At 40.8% G+C, this 22,055-nt stretch overlaps 1 protein-coding gene across 2 annotated transcripts in view; it reads left to right on the top strand.

The window, feature by feature from the left end:
• Positions 1–22,055, top strand: part of MYT1L (myelin transcription factor 1 like) — a 386,408-nt gene that overhangs the window by 22,205 nt on the left and 342,148 nt on the right. The window lies entirely within an intron of this gene.

Consider the following 22,055-nt stretch of genomic DNA (forward strand, 5'->3'; position numbering starts at 1 on the left):
CCTCTTAATGATCTGGATGGGTATAATTGGCAGGACTTTACTTAGGGACTGATCCTGCATTCCTTGCCCATCTGATACTTTTGGTTCACATGAAATGCAGGAAAGGGCCTTTAATTAGTTTTCTTGCCATGGTATCACAAATTGACACACACACAAAAGGCCAAATTCTGCCCCGCTGATTTTGACAAGGTTGCATGGGTGTAACCAATGGATGAATCTGTCGTTTATGTGATGTTTTTCATAGTAGCATATTTCTATGGTGAAGTAGACAAATTTATGAGCAAAATAATGGCTAATCCTAAATTGACTGAAGATCCATATTGAGTATTTGCGGTGAGAAAATGTTGACATAAATTCTGGTGGTGGTGGTTACTGGTGGCAGCAGTTCACTGGGGTGGTCACCTCACAGTATAGCTGCAGGCTCCAGGAGAGTGGAGGGAGACTCAGATTACTTGAAAGACTGCAGAGTGCACAGAAGGATGGCATCTGCAGAGCTACAGATGACCCAGAGAGCTCATCATGGATCTTGCAAGACATACTTAGGGTGGGGAAGGACATTCGAATCTGTTCCAAGAGGCAGAGAGGGGAAAGAACATCCCCCTCCCCACTTCATATCTCCTTATAAGGGGCCCTGATTCAACCTGGCCAGCCGTGAAGTGGGGAGGGGAAGGAAAAGGGGTCTTTAGAGCTTAGATAGCAGCCAATAGAAGACCAGACTAAAGGTCAGCCAATTAATGGTAGTCTGGGCAGATGTTGCTAGATCTCTCCCCTGGTAGCCCCGTGAAGAGAGTAATGGCCAAATATGCCAAGATACAGGCTGCAGCATGCTGGGGCAACACTGAATTAACCTAAGTCATTTTGAATGACAAATATACAATTAAACCAACTATTTGAAAATAGGTTCTTTTACATTTAATTTTGAAGACATATGTTCAGGGTTTCACCTGCAAGGGCTGATGTGCTAACAAACACCCATGTTCTATACGCAGAACATTTTCCTGCTGACTACTGAACTCCGCTCTTGACAAGTAAGAAAAAAGAGGAAATCTCTAAGTATTCTTTAAAAATTAAAAGGTAAATGCAGTTGTAATTTTAAAATGTATACATATATTCCCTTATTGATTTGGAATCTAAATTTTTAAAATTTATTTATTAAAGTTTTTCAATTCACCTTATTTTAACGCATGAAATAAATATAATTCAAACTTACCATTTCCTAATTGGGACTGATAAACGTGAAGCAAACCTTGATCTTACAAAGACTAAGCACATGCTTAACTTCAACCATGTTAGTAGCTTCAATGAATTCAAGTTAAGTCTGTATGCAAGTCTTTGCAGATTGAGGCCTCACTGACTGCACAGTGATACACTGAAACTGACCATCCACAAAATTCTGTCAAATGCACAAAATAAACTGAAAATAGAGAGAGAATTTTTTTTGTCAGTTTCTGAAAGTTACATAATTTTATGTGCTACCTGTAATGTAGTGAGTATATTTTCCAATAGAAATGTAATTTTCAAGCTGTTGGTGTCCATATAATGTGCAAAATGTTTATACTCTTATTAAGAAACTGAACAGCTAAGATTTAGTAGGTGATGCTTCTCTTCCCCACCCCCCCCAGCTTTATGCTACTAACCTAGTTCAATGCTATTTGCTTCTCTTTCACCAAGGACTGTTTGATGCAATCTGAGGTGTTCCAGAGGGCTTGTTTACAAGTTACACCTTGACTTTGCTGTATGTGTTCATGACCTAACCTTTTTTTAGCCATAAACCTAGCTTGTTACTTTTATACACACACTCACAAGTAAGATTGGAACTGCTGCTGTTAAATTGTATGTAAATGTTGCTTCAAATTGAAAGCATTTACCATTCATACCTTGAGAATTAGTGAAGCTGTGCATTCTGGATCTAGTGTTTTCAGCAATTTCAGTCCCAGCAGGATGAACAGTCTGGATGATCTGTTTCTGCTGACTTCTGTCCCCTGCTGCTCTCCTTGTTTTAACATTGTCTGACACCCACATCCCACTCCCTCCTTTCCCCTTTTCTAAATGTAATTGTATCAGGGCCACATCAGTACCAGAAAGAAAAATAATCACTACCTTATTCCATACCACAAAAGTGTCAATAAATCTGCATTAATCATGAACCTTACAGCCAATCATAGTAAACAATGCAGATGATTTCAGCTCCAATCAGGAATAAATTCCTATGCCAAATAGCAGACTACTCATACCAGGAATAATATCCCACTTCTGCCCAGAGGACTATAATTCTCTTACTAAAACCTATCAAGTGCCATAATTTTCTTTTTATAAAGACTCCTCCCTTTGTGTACATGTTATATATCACACACCCCCTTATCATTATCTGCACACCTCACTATCTTTAGTGTATTTATTCTCACAAAACCCCTTTGAGGAAGTGAAGTGCTATTATCCTCATTTTACAGACAGAAACTGAGGGGCAGAGAGACAGGGGGTATGTCTACACTGCAGTCAGACACCCACGGCTGCCCTGTCCCAGTTGACTTGGGCATGCGGGGCTCAGCCTTGGGCTGCAGCCTGAGCTCTGGGACCCTCCCACCTCTCTGGGTCCTAGAGCCCAGGCCCACCCAAAGCCCAGAAGTCTACCCTGCAATGAAACAGCCCTGCAGCCCAAGCCTTGTGAGCCCAAGTCAGCCGGTGTGGGGTAGCTGTGGATTTTTAATTACAGTGTAGACCTACCCTAAGTGGCTTGTCCAAGATCACACAGGAAGCATGTGGTAGAGTAAGGAACTGAATCCACATCTCTCCAGACCCAGACTAGCATTCTATCCTCTTGGACATTATTTCTCTCTCTATTATCTAGACACTGTGATTATTTCCTGCACCTCTGAAATTCTAATAACTAGATCTGTGCAGAGAGCAGCCTTTTTAAAAACATAAGAACCAGCCATGCTTCATCAGACCAATGGTATCTTGTCTTCCAACAATGGCCAATGCCAGGTGTTTCAGAGGAAATGAATAGAACAGGCAATCATCAAGTGATCCATCCCCTTTTATTACTTCCTTTTATTTGTTTTAAACTTGCTGCCTATTAATTTCATTGGGTGACCTCCTGGTTCTTCTGTTACATGAAGGAGTAAACAACACTCCGTATTCATTTTCTCCACAGTGTTCATGATTTTATAGCCATATCCCCCCTCAGTTGTCTCTTTTCCAAGCTGAACCGTCCCAGTCTTTTTACGCTCTCTTCATATGGAAACTGTTCCATACTCCAATCATTTTTGTTGCTCTTCTCTGCACCTTTTCCAATTCTAATATACCTTCTTTTGAGATGGCGTGACCAGAACTGCATGCAGTGTTTAAGGTGTGGGCATACCATGGATTTATATAGTGGCATAATGATATTTTCTGTCTTATTATTTATCCCTTTCCTAATGGTTCCTAACATTCTGTTCCCTTTTTTGACTACTGTTGCACATTGAGTGGATGTTTTTAGAGAAATATCCACAATGACTCCAGGATCTCTTTCCTGAGGTAACAGCTAATTTAGATCCTACCACTTTGTATGTATAGTTGGGATTATGTTTTCCAATGTGCATTGCTTTGAATTTTGTTCCCAGAGTTGCTGACACTTGTTACTGAGCGAATCTCACACACTGTGCTCTCACAGAGACTGTTTTTTATGGCTTTTTATTATGTTTGCGTAACAATCTCACTGTCATTCTGAAAACTTCATATACAGAGAACACAAATACTTTTATTCCAAAGCAACTGTTATTTTAGATGAAAGAGAACAACAAAGAAGAACAAAAGTAAATATCCATGGGAAAGCAGAATTTTACAGACTGACATGGTCCAGGCCTTTGAGAAAACATGGGATGATAAAGGAAGAGATGACTTGGGCAAAACAGGAAAGGAGATTGGAATGGAAGGAAGTTTACACAGGAATAAATAATGAGGGCAGCAAGGAAAGCTATATATATCAAACAATTTATCTGGCAACTTTTGTCCTCTCTCTCTCTCTCATTCTTTCTTTGTAATTATATGAAAACAGCTTAGGTTTTTTTGGTCATATTTTAGTTATTCAGAATTATCTAACAAATATATCATGACAAGATTTTAGCTTATGGGTTGCTTGTCAACTCTGTTTATGGCATATATTTATTATTACCATCGTGATTGATCACCTTAGTCACCTTAGGTATTCGTTCTCTTCCCTGTTCCACTCAGGATGGAGAATCAATATCATGTGACTTATGTGACCACTCAGACTCCACAAATAACAAATAGTTGAACTGTTTGTGAACAATCCACAGGCTAGAAATTGTTGTTCCAAATTATTCAGAGACTATGTTCACAGAAGTCAGGGTCAGTTTGCAAGCAGAGAAAAGGGCTTCCTTCGTTAGAAAATTTATTTGCAGTGAATAATTTAAGTAACTAATCAATGGAAATTCACTTTGGCAGATGGTTGGATTGGTGCTCCATCCCTCTCCTCCACTCTAGGAATTGGTTTCCAGAGTGTAGGCTCCTCTGGGCTGACATTGTAATCCAAAGGTGTTTACATTGCCTTGGTTTTGATGTTGCAGATGAGGATGGGGTTCAGGTTTGCCAAATTTTGTACCTATGATCTGAAACATATCCCAGACCTGAGCTTCTTTAATTTCTTCCCTTCCAAACTTAATGGTGTGTCTGTAATAATAAGCCTTACTTTCAAACATGTAACAATTTTAGGTGGTTGTCCATCTAATCTATATATAAAGGGCCCACATTAGCATAGCACCGTAATCTGTTTCTTTCTAATTTTAGTAAAACTATATTAAGCAAGATTGAAATTATTTTTCAACCTAGAAAGTACAGATTCATGTCCTATCAAACATGTTTTTCTCTATGAAAGAAATGTAAATTCCATTAAACTAGCATTGTCCTTTGCAATTTCTAGCATGCCAGGATTACCTGCCAAGAGTTTATTTTGTGAAGGAGACCAGAATCTAATTAATTTAATCTTCCTGACCCAGGCAAACAGATGCTATTGTAGGAGCATTGCAGAGGCTGATGTGGTTGATGTAACTTTGCTACTGTATAAAAGACACAGCAAGGAAAAATATTTCTGAAGATAATATTAAAGTGCCATAAAAATGAAATACTGTATAGAGACTATCAGCATTAGCATAAGCCAGGTCATCTTCTGGTATAAAAAAGGGGAACAAGTCTTTAAAGGAATACTGTTCCTTTCTGTTATGTAGTAGAGAATCATGGCTGTCTGGAGCAATTATCCCAAGTGGTCTGAATTCTAGTGGGAGATAAATGGTTGTGACCTGAGTCATTCTTCCTAAGCCAAAGGCAAGGATGCATAATGGGGTCAATGTCAAGAGTCTCACAGTTAAGCTTGTAACAGATACAGCTAAAGTTACTAGCAATACTATTAAAAATGTGTACTTATTTAAAATATCTTAAATTACTGAAAATTGTACATTTTCCCCCCCTTTTGAAGTAGTGGGTGATCTGTATGTCTTGAGTAGAGGTAACCATAAATATTTTTGTTATAAACTGAATAATTTTAGCATCATATGATGTTTATAACATGGACTACAACCAACAGGAAACACAATATGGATTTTCAGTGAGGAAGTTCAAGTATGCATTCTGTATGGTGTACAGATTACTTTACACTTTGGCATTGCTTTTGAGTCGAGAGAAAGACAGAGAGAAATAAATTTGGCTATTGAAATGTTGTGGCAGCAACAAGACAGGGAGGACATGTATAACAAGGGAGAAATAGTGACAATTGCAAATGAGGCATGTTTCTATTTCCACCTCACAGCCATTACATTTACAATTATTGCACTCAACTTGTTTTTTTTTTAAAGGTAAAAATTTGAAAGGCTGGAGAATTTGGATGATTGGAAACTGGATGGCAGCTTTTCACCTTTAGATTCTGTTTCAAATTAGGGATTGGTGAAGCAGCTCTGATAAAACAAGAACCAATACAAGTGTTTGTCCAAAACTCAATCTTTCTTGAGATTAGGTTAATTTAAAAATATAAAATTAATTTCCTTCTGCATGCCTTGGTTGCATTTGAAATCAGAAATGATCTGACAAAATACGAGAGAGACAGACTACAGATTGTATGATATTTCTGGACCAACTAGAAGAAGAAAGGAATGGTTATCTTGTGAGGAAAGGTCTCATCAGATTTCTTGCATAATTCAAGAGGTTTGGATATTTCACCCTATGGAAAATGCTTATTAAATTGAATAAAGGAAGAGACCAATGTGATTTTATGAAAATTGCTCTAAAAACCTATAGAAAATACTCTAGCAGTCTATTGATTTGATAGAGAATTGTGTTTCTGTTCCTTTTTTTTAAACGACAGAAATTTATTTTGAAATGTATTTAATAGAAGTGTTCCCCTTCTATGGAATGCTGTAGACAGCTATTCAATTCTACACTGCTTTTTCATAAGGGTAGATAGTTTGGCTGCAAATTCAAATATTCAAGTGCTTACGCAAACTAAAAAAATTTGCAGATTTGGTGCAAAGTTCTACCATGCCTAAATCAAATCCAGTCTAGGTATCTGTGTCAGAGTGACTGGAAGTTACCATTTGCCAATTGTTTGGTGTCTTATGTGAAATGAATTGATGGTGTCTGTACAATTTCTACTAGATAGGAAGCTATATCACAAAATCCACCACCTCAATTAGCATTAATTGGCACCCTTGTTGGTAGTTTCAGTAGAGAAGCCAAGGATTGAAAAGGCACGAAGAATGGATTTCCCTCTCAGTCATAGAGGTGACATGAATACACATGAAGTACAGAGGTTTAACAGAATGTGTACTGAATATTGAGTTAACAATGCTCTCAGTCCAGTACCTTTCATGAAAATGAGATTCACTTTATGAAAACAAAATGAATGAAAAGGTGATAACAGGATAGTTAAAAACCTACAGTAATGGTTAGACAAATGGGAGGTATGTTAAACCTAACATGAGAAAAATATGCTGAGTTCTTTCTGAACGCACAAAGGGACAGAAAACAACACAAATTCAAGAATGCTTAATTCAACATTTAGAAAAGGAATACAAAAATGTAAGATTAAATTGGACGAATAAACTACTGAATACACATATGCACAGCTATCGGGCCATTTTTTTTAAAAAGGTTATTATGTTTAAGTTTGTATACAAATACAGCAGCTATATGTGTAAATACCGGTTTGTATACTCAGTTAATTTTCTGGGCCCTGAATCAGCCCAGGGTTTCGGTGGGATGTAAGCATGTGTTTCAGTGCTTTGCTGAACTGGGGGCCCTAATGTGTGCACACTGGCCCTGACATTTTGATCTTTGGCCTGCCCTTTATTAAAAGTTTGATCCTATTTGGTCCAGGGTAGCAGTAGCAGATGACAAAGTATGTCCTACTGGGTAGTCACAAACCTGGAGGATACTGAAAAAAATGCAGCTGAAATCCAGCTATGCTATGTTATCGTGCAGCAAAGAAGCTGATGTGTTCTTCTGCATTAAAAATGGCTTTTAAAAGCACAGTTACAAAGTGTCCACTAGTTTATGGTGTTTCCGTTTTTTGTGTGGCACAGCAGAGATACCTCAGGCCTGATTTTCAGAAGTGCTGAGCACCCATAGCTCCCATTAACTTTGGTTGCTTTTTTGTTGTTTTGTTTTAATAAGAACAGCTTCAAAATATCCTAATTTCAAAAAAATCAAATTATTGTACAGGTTCTAGGGGGTAGGAGGAAAGAAACACTTCAGTGTAAGTGGCTACTTTATCAACCTGTAGATTTTAGAGTGCAGCCAACTCCTCTTAATGTCTGTGGGGTGCTAACTTAAAAAATAAACAAAATATTTTAAATATAATTATTTTTCCTGAGTATAAAGTTGGGTAATAGGAGGAAGGCTACTGTAGTTAACAAGCCCTATCTGATATATTTATGCTGGATACCTACCAGGTAGGAATACTTATTGCCTATTCAAATTCACACTTCATCAGAGAGGTTTATTTCTTTCATTTAGTTAAAATGCATTCATTCAATATTCTGGATGCATGACCAATAGCAGTAAAACTCCACTACAAATCAGATGATGTCCAGATTCTGCCCTGTTCTCCCTCTTCCTCCCCCCCTCCCTGAAATTCAGAGATCCCTCAATCTCTCCCATTCACTCATCCTTCACATGGTCAACAAATCTGGGCTTTCCTAACCAAAGGGAAAGGCAACTTTAAATTAAGAACCCATTCTCACTGACAGAGTCCTGCCTTCAGCTCCCTTATGTCTTAAACCAATGAGGCTATTAGTCTGAGCACTTCAATTATTAGGGAATCACGCATCTCTGAGGTCACTAGAAACCCATATTTTTGAAGTGTTATGCCAGAGATCACCTTGTCTGCACAGGTGGCTGTCAGCAGAAGGGCACTTGAGGTGGTTCTGGCACTCAAATGTTGACCCAGGAAGACCCCCAATTCCCTCACAGCCACAAATCGTTATTAAGGAAGTGTAGGATTCAAGTGCTGTAAAGACTGGCGCTGCATTGGGGACCACAAATAACAGGTAAAATGCTCCTGTGGCTGTGACAAACAAGAATATAAGAACGGCCATACTGGGTCAGACCAAAGGTCCATCAACCCCAGTATCCTGTCCTCTGACAGTGGCCAATGGCAGGTGCCTCAAAGGAAATGAACATACAGGTTATCATCAAGTGATCCATGCCCTGTCACCCAATCCCAGCTTCTGGCAAACAGAGGCTAGGGACACCATTTCTTCCCATCCTGGCTAATAGCCATTGATGGACCTATCTTCCATGAATCTATCTAGCTCCCTTTTGAACCCCATTATAGTATTGGCCTTCACAACACCCTCTGGCAAAGAGTTCCAGATGTTGACAATGCATTGCGTGAAAAAAATATTTTCTTGTGTTTGTTTTAAACCTGCTACCTATTAATTTCATTTGGTGGCCCCTTGTTCTTGTATTATGAGAATGAGTAAAGAACACTTCCTTATTTACTTTCTCTATACCACTCATGATTTTATAGACCTCTATAATATCCCCCCTTAGGAACCAGTTTACATTTAAAAGCTGTCTCCACAATGAGAAAGGCTGGTCACTTACATTGATTCCTAAAAGTGTCCAAGAGGAATATACACTGTCTCCAAGCTGACTCCAGGAACCCCAGATCAGGGCATGACTTCTATGGCTCGCTCTGAAGTGGCATATACATTTTGGCTAAGTCTAACTGATTAAAAGCATCATTATTAATTCAGCTGAATATATGAGCATTGTCTAGATATCTAGACTGCTATGGCCAGACTACTCTCTTGTTCCAGGAAGCAAGACCATCTCACTTGTCCTCTATCACCTTCATTGGCTTATCCAGCTAATCTCTCTCCAAATCCAGTTTAGATTGTCTCCTTTTCCCAAACTTTCTGTACCTGCTCTTCTGTACATCTCTGACCTTCTGTTCACCTACTTTCCTGACAGTTTGCTCAGCATCTTCATCCTCTGTCTCTTCTCTGTCCTCTTATTGTGGCTTTCCACAACTCACTTGTGCTACCCCCCTCTATCCAGAATTGTCTCCTTGCTTCCTCCCTTTCAGCCGCTGAGTCACTTCCTCTTCCAGTCTTGACTTTCTATTCATTACTTCAGCCTATGGCTGATTGTAAATGTTGCTCATTTAACCCTTTCCTCATTACCACAGCCCTCCATCCCCCCCTCTACGTATTGTGTGTGCCAGAATGCTTTACATTTCATCTTTCCTTCCCTCTACTCTATTTCCTACCCTTTTGGAGCTTCACAGGGTTGCTGAGGCCAATAATGTTATCTCTCTCCATTCTACTTTTCTTTTAAAGGGTTTATCTTTGGTTCTTTGTATGAAGGACCCTGTATAAAAGCATTTTTTTTTAATTGAGCAGGGCTCTAAGTAAAAATGTATCCCAAATATCACTCAAAGCACATTTTGGGGGAAATGAATACTGACTCATTTAAATGGGAATCATATCTGAATAAGAAACAAAATAGAAAGTGGGAATGCAGTTTTCACCGTAAAAAGTCTAACTTTCTTCCTAGCTAGAAAAAAAAAAAAAAAACCTACCCGAGGTCAAGAACACAAAGCTCTTTGTGGACCTCACAGTCCAAAGTTTCTGCAAAGCATCCTGCAGACCCTGCAGCTGTCTAGCGTAGAGCTTATTCTAATAGCTAGGCAATGAAAGGGACATACACCAACCACAGCATCCTTTATTGAAACACATTTTCAGGGCAACACAAATATGAATTAAGTGAATTGTGATTGAAACTTGCCTTTTTGGCTCATGGGAATTAGAGTTAACAGGTCTGACATAAGCCCTACCTCAGAAGATTTCCCCCACCGCCCATTTTTAAATAATGTAACATTATTAGCATGAGCTGAGAAGGTGGTAAAGGCTGTGAGGCACCAGCAAACTACTTTGGTTGGGAACTTGGCTGCAGGGGAAAACAGTAGTTGGTGGCATTCTGTAGACAAGAGAAAGGACTTGGAAATGGCACAAGGACCATATAGAAATTTTATGGAGGAGAAGGCCCAGGCCCAGGCTTGTTGAACTTCAAAGGCTTCACAGGCCCAGGTCTTGCAAACATTAGCCAGTCATGGAAGAACCCTGATGCTGTGCTTATTTATATTTATTATAATATTAGTCTGCCATTGAGTCCACATTTGGCTTGCAATCCTGAAAGAGAGAGAAGAATTAGGCCTTATAGGTACATATCTCACACCAGCTTTATATCAGTGTAACAGCAATGGTTTCAGTTTAGTTACTCTTGATTTACATTAGTGCTAAGGACAGGAGAATCAAGCCCACAATGTCTCAATGTAAGTGCATGTGTAAATACACAATACATTTGAAAGCATTTATCTATCTATATGTAAGTATACTGCTTGTGAATACATAAATACATATTCATTTAGAGACAGAATTTGTTATCTTTATGCAGAGTATCTCACTACATGAGTAGTCTCTTTGAAAGAATGGAACCGCTTGAATAGGTAAATATTACTCTGAACTGTTCTGTGCTGTGCTCAGTGCAGCTCAAGAGGGCTGTATGCAAAAGTGGCTTTAAGCTAAGTTGTATTCCCCTATCGAAGAGATGATCTGGTCCCTGAAGTAATTGTGAGCAACCCCAGGGCTGCTCTAGTTTATGCTAATTGTCCATAACTCCAAAGAGCCATTCCATACTCCCATGGTTCACCAGGACATAGGGTTGCCTCAGCCATGATTCCTCTTCTGGTGGCCAGAAGTTTAACATGGAAGTGGAGTAAGCACCTGTATGGCAAATCTATTCCACCAAGGCATTCTCCTACATATGAGAAGTCCTTAGTTGACTGGTTAAGTCTGCTTTAGTGGCTTTTGACCTGTATTGTCACAAAGAAGCCATAAAGTACTCGACTATCTGACCTAATGTGAATAAGAGTGCCAGAATTAGACTCTGTAGATAGATTTTAATAGAATCAGACTAGCATTCTCTGAAAGTTGCCAGATGAAATGGACATGGGTCACCCTTCACTTATTGTTGCTTGGATCAGCTGTCAATTCTGCATAGAAAAAGAAGGGAATGAGAGAAAATGGGAAAAACAAATAATGGAGTGTCCACTATGTGTTGTGGTAGTAATATTTTCATACTCATTGCTTTGTCTGACAGCAGCCTGGTACCTTTTCTAACCAAGGCCTGCATTTTCTTTATAGAACCCATTTCCCTGCCTTTTGCAACTTAAAAAAAGAAAATAATCCATCATTTCAGTAGATGCAATATTTCAATAGAGAGCGAGGACATTTTCTAGCCTCCCGCCAGATCTTTAGCTGGTGTAAATCAGCTTAGCTCCATCGACTTCAGTATACTTCCATTGAATTGTGCCAATTGACCCCAGCAGAGGGCCTGGCCCTGAAGCCCATATGTTTTGTATAGCCTCTGTTCAACAGAAGGGGAAACTTCTGTTGGCCAGAACAGACATCACTAGAAGGTGCTATGACAAGTGAATGCAGGGGAGTTTGGGTGACATAAAAGGAAGTCAGTCATCCAACATAAAGTCATAAGCCAGACACTTATGTATTACAAATGTTTCATATTAAGGAAAGTCTCTAGACATTTGCCATTGGCTAAGTACAATATAATTGCCTCTCCATGTCCCCCAACAAACAAATAGCATATGGGTATTACTATTACTTTCTTTTATTTACTTATTATGATTGAAATAACATAATATATGGCTCTGGATTTTGCATTCTCTATATGTCCAAAACTCCCAATGAAATCAATGTAAGTTTTGAGTGCCCAAGGGATAAAAGATCAGACCCAAAATAGTTTTGGAGCAGAAAGAGTAATAATGTTCCCTAGACACGAGTAGCATGGTCTCTTCTAGATTTGCAATACTTGAAGCTTATAGCAGCACTAAACTGATTTTTAGTAATTCATGGGTCAGGATACCATCTTAACAATATTAGCTGGAAATACATTTAACTCCACATATATAATATGTTTCACTGTCATTTCTGTTGTATTATGATTCCTATCGTGAAAGTAATGGCTATTTTTCTTAAAGCTGAATTTCAATTTGTACATATTTGAGATCTAGCTGCTAGGAGATTTATAAATATTGGATAAGCACGTAGCATTTTATTAGAATAAAATGGCATTTAATGGGGCAACAGATCTTTGAAAAATGATCAGGCCTGTTTTAACAAAGATTCCCTTTCAGACACATAACTATATATTTAATCTGCAGTACATGTACGAGAGAATATATTGTATGCAGTATACAGAGTAAAGGGAAAGATAAAGAAATGCAAAAGAGCTAGTAAAAGAGAAATCAGGGGAAATTTTAGAGGCATGCAATTGACTAGAGAATAAAAATGTTGTCAAAAACACTGAAGGATCTAATTGACAGTTTGGGTACGAGTGAACCCTCTATCTTTTAACAGGGGTTGTGTTTGTAACTGGTTCTAAAAAATGTCCTGCTGTATCTCTTAAAATCTCAGTCTGGAGAGCTTTGCACTTCCTCCCCTTCTCCCCACCCCGAAGAGCAGCACCTTTTATCTAGAACAACAGACCAACCACGAAACTGGCTGCCTGACAGAGGCTACAAATCATGCCATAGTGCAGACAGGGTTCATGTGTTAATATGCTGATCTGCTCTGTCAGGTACCAGCTTAGAATTGAATCTTGCCAAAAGCACAGGTGAAATATATTTCTTGGGCTGAGCAATACCCTGAGTGGATAGAAGTTCATAGCACAAATCCAATAAGCAAGGTCTTGATGCGAGTTGGAAAGATGACTCAAGAGTGAATTTAGGGTCCATGGAGAAAAGCAGAGAAAAAAGAAATCACTGCTTTTGCTCACAAAGGATGCTGTGTGAACGTCATGTAGTCTGGGAGTTGCGTAAGACTGTTTGCTTTTCATCCACCCACATGGAATTTTGCCTGTGGGTGCACATTAAGAATAAGGCTCTGTGCAGTATTCAGCATTCTACCTCTCAGAATTAAATGTAACACAATCTCTGCACCAGGCCATTCTAAAGACAATATCTACCTGACCTGAATAATAGGATATGGTCTAAAAACTAAGAGGTTTGCCTGTTTCATCCTTCAGTCTCTATGGAAAGAAATGCTTTTATAGGTGTGTGCTTGTAGTATGTGAAGACTACACAGGTATGGGGGGGGGGGGACAAATGGAAGCATGGTGTAGCAGGGTTTCTTATAGGTTCAGATGAGTATTTGAATACTGAGCCTTTTGTGGTTTGCCTATCACTAGATTTATCTGTACTTTGATTAGGCTGGCTTATAGAGGCTTGCTTCCTGAGTGCATTCACATGGAATCTGGCTGTCTTACTGCTTGTGTTTGCATACTTTGCATTTTATTCCCTTTGTAATCATAGTGTACAAGCCATAATGCTGTGGGCGTACTGTAGGGTCCTGGTAGGAAACAGGCTGGCTTATCTGCTGCCACATCATAACAATAGCAGCAATAATAACTCTTATGCTCTTAGCCTCAAATTTGCATCCCTTGCTTTGGATGCCCTAAATTCCAGTTTCAAGTCACACACGTCCTTGACCAGTTTCCCTTGTGGGAGTCTGAGGCAGGAGAGAAAGAGAATAGCAATAGCAGGACCAATGGGAGAAGATCAATGGTGATCCAGCAAAGAATTGGCCTGCTTAATCTGCTTCTGCCCACCAACTGCCCTATGTGCCCCAGTGTAGTGAGAGGAACACATGGACAGCTGGGCAGCCAGAGCTCTTGTAATCCAGAGCTCACTCACAGTGCCACGGTACTGTGCCATGCTGAAAGACAGCCTCCCCAAACAACAAGAGCTTGCTGTACTCTGCAGAAAGATGTAGCTGCTTCTTTGTCTCCTTTGTGCCTGCCAAGGCCTCAGCTTGGCTCAGTCCTGGACTATGGTACGGGGGAATCTTTGCTGGCCACAGGACTCACTCCAGATCCTTGATATGAAACAGAATGCATATATACCTGGCCACTTCTGTGTCTGCAAGACTTGTGCGTGTTTGTTGCTGCTTCTTTCTTTTTCATGTCGCCGCAAGTGAAGGTTTCCAAAGACAGCTACCATTCATAGATTCCAAGACCAGAAGGGACCATTGTGATAATCTAGTCTGAATTCTTGTGTAACACGGGCCAAAATAATTCCTAGAACATATCTTTTAGAAAAACAATCCAATCTTGATTTTAAAATTGCCGTGATGGAGAATCCTTGCTGACCCTTTACAGTTATATGTATACTCACTACTTACAGACTTACTGCATAATAAAATATGAGTGGCTATGCTACACTTATAGGGGAAAAAACAGCTGTATGCTCATTGCATCAGAATAAAAAGTAATTAAACCAAGAAAGTGCAGTCGGTGTGGGTAGTGGCTAAACTGATAAAGCCTCTATCTGACTGCAGTCCGTTGAGGGGAGTAGCTCCTCCCCCTTTGGGTCTGTGGGCAGCGAATCAATCCCACTATGTCTCTGAGGGTCGCCTGACGTGGGGAATCAGCGGGGCAATGGGAGATGTGAGCTTGGGCCTGTGATCCGGGTCAAAAAACAAACACAGTTATGGAATCCCAGTCCCTGGTCGGGGTGGGGCAGCAAAGAATCTCCGGCTCAGGCCTCAGGTTGAGCAGCAAACAGTCGGACCTTGTAGCTCTGGCGGAGGGCTGACAAGCGCAGGCTCCTTGCCTAAGAGAGGGGGAGACTGCCACCCACGGATTGGGTGACAGGGTGACAGGAGGGGACACAGGCCCACCCACTCCACTGTGTTCCGGCCCAAGGACCTAGCAGTGGCAGAGCAGTCTGCCACTGGGTCAGTGGGGATCCTGACTGCAACACACTGACTTGCGTACTGTCAGGGTTGCAGCCAGACAGGGGTCAGCTACCCCTAGGCCACTTCCCAACTCCCCCTCAAAGTGTACTTGGCTCTGTAGAAGGTCATCCTGGTCATCAGGGAAGAAGACCTCTGTCAGCACTTGCAGCTCCTCCGTGCTCGGGTCTGTAAATGCCCTGATGGTCCTGGCCAGTCCTTGGCTCCTTTGGGGTTTGCAGCAGCCTCCCAGCTCAGGCTCACAGGAGGCATCTGGCTCCTCTAGTGGCTGCCTCCCAACTGAGTTCTCCAGCCCACCTTTTATACTTCCGATCTCACCCACTGACTTCCGGTGGGAGGTTGAGTGTGATGTGGCTCCACCCACCGGTGTTCAATGAGGAACTCCTCCCCCTCCGGGTCTGGGGGTGGCCAATCAGCCCCACTACACTGACTCTTTGGGATTTACAGTTTATACCTAATTATAGAATACATTTTGAATAGATAAGTAGAACCAGGGGCTCATACCACAGTATACCAACAGGAAGATTTATTCTGCATGAAAGGGGCTCCATTCTGAACTGACATCCATGCGTGCCTAGCCCCTGAAAATGGAAAAGCCTCTTCATTTGAGATGCTGGCTACAGTCTGCACTCAAAAAGGTAGCATCCTGGGAATACTTTTGTGCTCTCAAAGGCACATTAGGACAATAATACCAGCCTAATATGCCGGTAATAGAAGATGCCAGGAAAAGGGTGTAATGTCCCCAAATTGGGAGATTTCAGCCCTTTACATCAATTATTTACATGCTCCTGTTGCAACCAAATAGAGCTGTGCCACATTTCATGAGTGAAAGTTGTCTTATATATTTGCTGGAATAAACAATGCAGAGGAGCCTCCTCGGAGGCATAGACAATAGGGAGATCTTGCCGACTTGTGACTTTGTACATCTTTCAGCTAATTCAGAGAGCTAAACATAAAATCTAGCTTTCAGGGACATTGTGTGGATTTGTGACACTTTCTGGATGATTGAGGAGCCATTGGCTCGATCATGTAGCATTTGTATATATAGATATAGCTTTTTCACATGTGACAGATGTAATATGAACAATATTCTTCATGCAGTAAATCATCCAAGGATAATTCAGTACTGATTATTGATATAAACTAAAATTATTCCTTTTTTTATTCCTCATTTATTCCTCTTTTGTGAGATCAAAACTGAATGGATATCAACATGTAAGAGAGGAGTGATATGTGTTATGTGATGTGGGAAAAGTCTTGTTGAAAAGAAAGACATGGTACTTTCACAATGAAGTAATATCTTTTATTACACCAACTTCTATTGGTGAGAGAGAGCAGCTTTTGAGCCACATAGAGCTTGAAAGCTTGTCTCTCTCCCCAACAGAAGTTGGTCCAGTAAAAGATATTACCTCCCTTACTTTGTGTGTCTGATATCCTGGGACTGACATGGCTACAACTACACTGCATACTTTCAGGATGCTCCACTGAGGCATGCCACAGCCAAAATAATCAGTTTGTGATATAACATCCGTGTCACTGATAGTCGATGCACGTGCTGCCACCCTATATGCAAAGTGCTGAAATACATTTGGATTTTGATGCGATTGCTACAGTCACAAATAAGTTAGAAGAAATGGTGACAAATATTCTGTGTTGTATTTTCTGTTCAAACAGATGTTGGCCGAGCAATTTGGAGCCTGCAGTTTCAGCCACGGGTTTTGCATTTGTAACATAACACTAACAACAGTATTACAGTCTTTGTGTGTACTGTCTTGCTAAAGGAGTAGGAAATCTGTCCTGAATTGGTCAGACAGAACGTGGTAAATGGTTTAAAAAAAAAAAAAGCCAGATTCTGAAATTATCGGTGCCACTGCAAGACACCCAAATGGCTCACAAATTATAAAAAAAAACCTGATGGTTATCATGTATTGCATCCATATGTGATAGCACAGCCTTCCTTGGAGACCACAAAGCTGAGGAATGACACCTCTATATGTTGCTCCTGGCTCTCATTATACAGGGGGGAAAGAGAAGTGTAGCCAGGTAAGGGGCATGTTAGACCTTCTTCCATGATCCAAACACACACATCTGTCAGATGTGTGGAAGAGTCAAGTAACTTATTCTGGCTCTGAGCTGAAATATTGTGGGCTATGTTTGGCTCCCTAATGGCCAGCCTTGCTAGTTGATGGAAATAAGAGGCATCTGAAAGCACTTCCACCAGTGCTTTTCAGTGAAAGACCTGCACCTCTTGGGAGTGGGAGATGGAAAGGGAGACCAGAGGGCTTGCTCCGCTTGAAAACCCCCATTTTCTATCTATATCAGATCAGTTGACAAGGTGGGCAGACAAATTTCCTCCCACCCCGAGTGGATTTCAAATTGCATGACGTTAGCGTCTTACCAGCCAGAATGCAGGCCTGCTTTTTCAAAGGATTTCACTATGATCTGACAAATATTTGTATTAAAACATATATAAGAGCGGGTTTGGTCCCAAGACAATAAGCAGACAAGATCTAAGCTACATATTACGTTTTGCAGAAGCCCACATATGAAGTCACCACACATACAACTAAGATAGAGTAGTGCATAATGTTAATTCTGTTGCCCTCGACACTGACAGAAACACTACATTCCTAGTTATTCCTTTCTTTTTTTTCCTTACAAAAATATTGCTAGTAATTGAACCCAACAGATTGATACTGATCTCACATCTACTGATGGATATAAACTGAGGTAAATCCAAGAGAATTCAAGTGAAGTTAATGCAGTTATTCTGGATTTACATCAGCATAAGTGAGATCAAGATCTAGTCCTGAGTAAAATTTTCAGTTATTTTTAAAAAATTAAATCAGTGTTTAAAAACAAACAATAGTTGAGGAGGAAAACCAAATTTCTTTTTGAAAATGATCAGAAGCAGAAAGGTCCAGGATGTAGAATCTGTAGTAATACAGAAGAACATTGAATATCTGAAAGAGAGTCATGTCCCTTGGGGGTTTGGATAGTCAAGCCTCCCCTAATCAAAGAGCAAATAGGTGAAAGATGCTGAAGTCCTTGTGCCCAAAATGAAGAGGAGCTCGGCTCCTGCGGTATCTTCATGAACAACCTACAGAGAGAGAATTATTCGCAGAACCTTTTTCTTCAGATAATAACAAATAATCAGTCCTAGAAAAACATTATCTTCTTGCACAGATCTTGTGAACAAGAAAATCTGAAATTTGTTGACTTTATGATTAATTTTTTAAGTTATCTGCCAAGCTCTCTGTGGCTGAGAAAATCCTGGAGAAACTGGGAGAGGAAGGGGCACCTTAATTCCTACTCACTAATCTCTTTGTGATATTTCTCCCCATACACCTTTGCTACAGAGGAAACTTGGGATGGTGTCCATATTCAGGGGAGCGGATCTTGAAGTCTGTAAAATGGAAGGGCAGAATTCTTAATCTATTGGCTGGATCTCCCTGTTAGCCTAAGATCTGGGGCCTTGTATTGCAGTCTATTTTTTGTATTTGTATTTGTTGTTAAATTTTGAAAAGAACATATTTGCTTCTCACTCTGACAGGGTGCTCATGCCAGCAACCCAAGTAGTGAACTAGAATGGAAGAGTACAGGTTCCGTAATTGTTCATTAACACATCATCTTAAGCATGGTTGTCAAATTCATTCTGTGGTGAGAGCCCAATTACCCATTCAGTCAGAGTCCATGGGCTGGGAGTGAAAAGTTGCTCAGCTAGCAAAGTGAAATGTGGAATTTAAAGACAAAGACTTTTTTTAAAAAAAAGTTAATGCATCTGTAACCTCCTGTCACCTTTTGTAAATTTCAGAGGAAGGTGTGAGCTACAGGAAAGGGTTCTGAGGGCCAGATCCAGCCCATGGGCCATAAGTTTGACACCCCGATCTCAAGTAGTGTTTTCTGTTACTGCCCAACAAGCAGCACATGGCTAGACAGAACCAAAGCGCTTACAGTGTAAAAAGAAAATAATTATGCATTCCAGACAAATAAAGCACTGGCTACCAAAAGATAGATTTGATCACCAAGTGGTACAGCTTTCCTCTTCTTCCCTTCAACGTTGCTTCTAAATTTAAACAAATATATTTGAGTACTGAACTGACACTGATCAGCTTCATGGAATAAGTGATTTTTGAAGCTATGTGTAAACAAAAGTTGATTACAGTTTTTGATTCCTAACGCACTTTGGGCCAAATTCTACCCTGATTAAAACTCTGTTTAACCCTCCTGACTTGCATGAGGTTGCCCAAAGTGCAAGTGAGAGCAGAATATGTCTCTTACTATTTAAGTACCCTATCCCTGCTTTTGCAATATCAGTGAACAAATTCAACCCCACTGAAAGCAGTGAAGCCAAATCAGTGTTCTTGTTTCTGTCTTCTGTGAATTGGTCTCTTCTATGGGTTTATAAACCTGGACAAACCTTTTCTTGATCCAAAGCATAATGGGAGAACTGAATTAGAGTAATGGAGAGCAGAACTTTGATTATCATTTGGAAATTTTATATATAAAATATGGAAACAGAGGGAATTGTAAAGGGTAGAACAAATCAGGGAGGCAGAGCAGCGATAAACCTAAAGGAGGCAGGCTTGTTTGGTCTAGAGGGCTTTGTTGTCCAATAATTCCTTTATTCCTTATGAAGGAAAGCCAGGTTTATCCAGACTTGTTATACCATTCATAACTAGCTGAATTCAATTCCAACTATTGACCTTTCAGTGACATTAAAGATCTAACACTAAAGATCAGATTCACTAAAACACTGATACTGATTCTAGGGGCAAAGCTTTTCTTGACCTGCTGCTCACAAACAGGGAAGAACTAGTAGGGGAAGCAAAAGTGGATGGGAACCTGGGAGGCAGTGACCATGAGATGGTCGAGTTCAGGATCCTGACACAAGGAAGAAAGGAGAGCAGCAGAATACGGACCTTGGACTTCAGAAAAGCAGACTTTGACTCCCTCAGGGAACAGATGGGCAGGATCCCCTGGGAGAATAACATGAAGGGCAAAGGGGTCCAGGAGAGCTGGCTGTATTTTAAAGAATCCTTATTGAGGTTGCAGGAACAAACCATCCCGATGTGTAGAAAGAATAGTAAATATGGCAGGCGACCAGCTTGGCTAAACAGTGAAATCCTTGCTGATCTTAAACGCAAAAAAGAAGCTTACAAGAAGTGGAAGATTGGACAAATGACCAGGGAGGAGTATAAAAATATTGCTCAGGCGTGCAGGAGTGAAATCAGGAAGGCCAAATCACACTTGGAGTTGCAGTTAGCAAGAGATGTTAAGAGTAACAAGAAGGGTTTCTTCAGGTATGTTAGCAACAAGAAGAAAATCAAGGAAAGTGTGGGCCCCTTACTGAATAAGGGAGGCAACCTAGTGACCGAGGATGTGGAAAAAGCTAATGCACTCAATGATTTTTTTGCCTCTGTCTTCACGCACAAGGTCAGCTCCCAGATTGCTGCACTGGGCAGTACAGCATGGGGAGAAGGTGACCAACCCTCTGTGGAGAAAGAAGTGGTTCGGGACTATTTAGAAAAACTGGACGTGCACAAGTCCATGGGGCCGGATGCGCTGCATCCGAGGGTGCTAAAGGAGTTGGCAGATGTGATTGCAGAGCCATTAACCATTATTTTTGAAAACTCATGGCGATCGGGGGAGGTCCCAGATGACTGGAAAAAGGCTAATGTAGTGCCCATCTTTAAAAAAGGGAAGAAGGAGGATCCGGGGAACTACAGGCCAGTCAGCCTGACCTCAGTCCCTGGAAAAATCATGGAGCAGGTCCTCAAGGAATGAATTATGAAACATTTAGAGGAGAGGAAAGTGATCAGGAACAGTCAGCATGGATTCACGAAGGGGAAGTCGTGCCTGACTAACCTAATTGCCTTCTATGATGAGATAACTGGCTCTGTGGATGAGGGGAAAGCAGTGGATGTGTTATTCCTTGACTTTAGCAAAGCTTTTGATACAGTCTCCCACAGTATTCTTGCCGCCAAGTTAAAGAAGTATGGGCTGGATGAATGGACTGTAAGGTGGATAGAAAGCTGGCTAGATCGTCGGGCTCAACGGGTAGTGATCAATGGCTCCTTGTCTAGTTGGCAGCCGGTTTCAAGCGGAGTGCCCCAAGGGTCGGTCCTGGGGCCAGTTTTGTTTAATATCTTTATTAATGATCTGGAGGATGGTGTGGACTGCACTCTCAGCAAGTTTGCAGATGACACTAAACTAGGAGGTGTGGTAGATACACTAGAGGTAGGGATCGGATACAGAGAGACCTAGACAAATTAGAGGATTGGGCCGAAAAAAACCTGATGAGGTTCAACAAGGACAAGTGCAGAGTCCTGCACTTAGGACGGAAGAATCCCATGAACTGCTACAGACTAGGGACCGAATGGCTAGGTAGCAGTTCTGCAGAAAAGGACCTAGGGGTCACAGTGGACGAGAAGCTGGATATGAGTCAACAGTGTGCTCTTGTTGCCAAGAAGGCTAACGGCATTTTGGGCTGTATAAGTAGGGGCATTGCCAGCAGATCGAGGAACGTGATCGTTCCCCTTTATTCGACATTGGTGAGGCCTCATCTGGAATACTGTGTCCAGTTTTGGTCCCCACACTACAAGAAGGATGTGGAAAAATTGGAAAGAGTCCAGCGGAGGGCAATAAAAATGATTAGGGGTCTGGAGCACATGACTTATGAGGAGAGGCTGAGGGAACTGGGATTGTTTATTCTCCAGAAGAGAA

Source organism: Chrysemys picta, chromosome 3, assembly GCF_011386835.1.
Source record: "Chrysemys picta bellii isolate R12L10 chromosome 3, ASM1138683v2, whole genome shotgun sequence".
Taxonomy (NCBI): domain Eukaryota; kingdom Metazoa; phylum Chordata; order Testudines; family Emydidae; genus Chrysemys; species Chrysemys picta.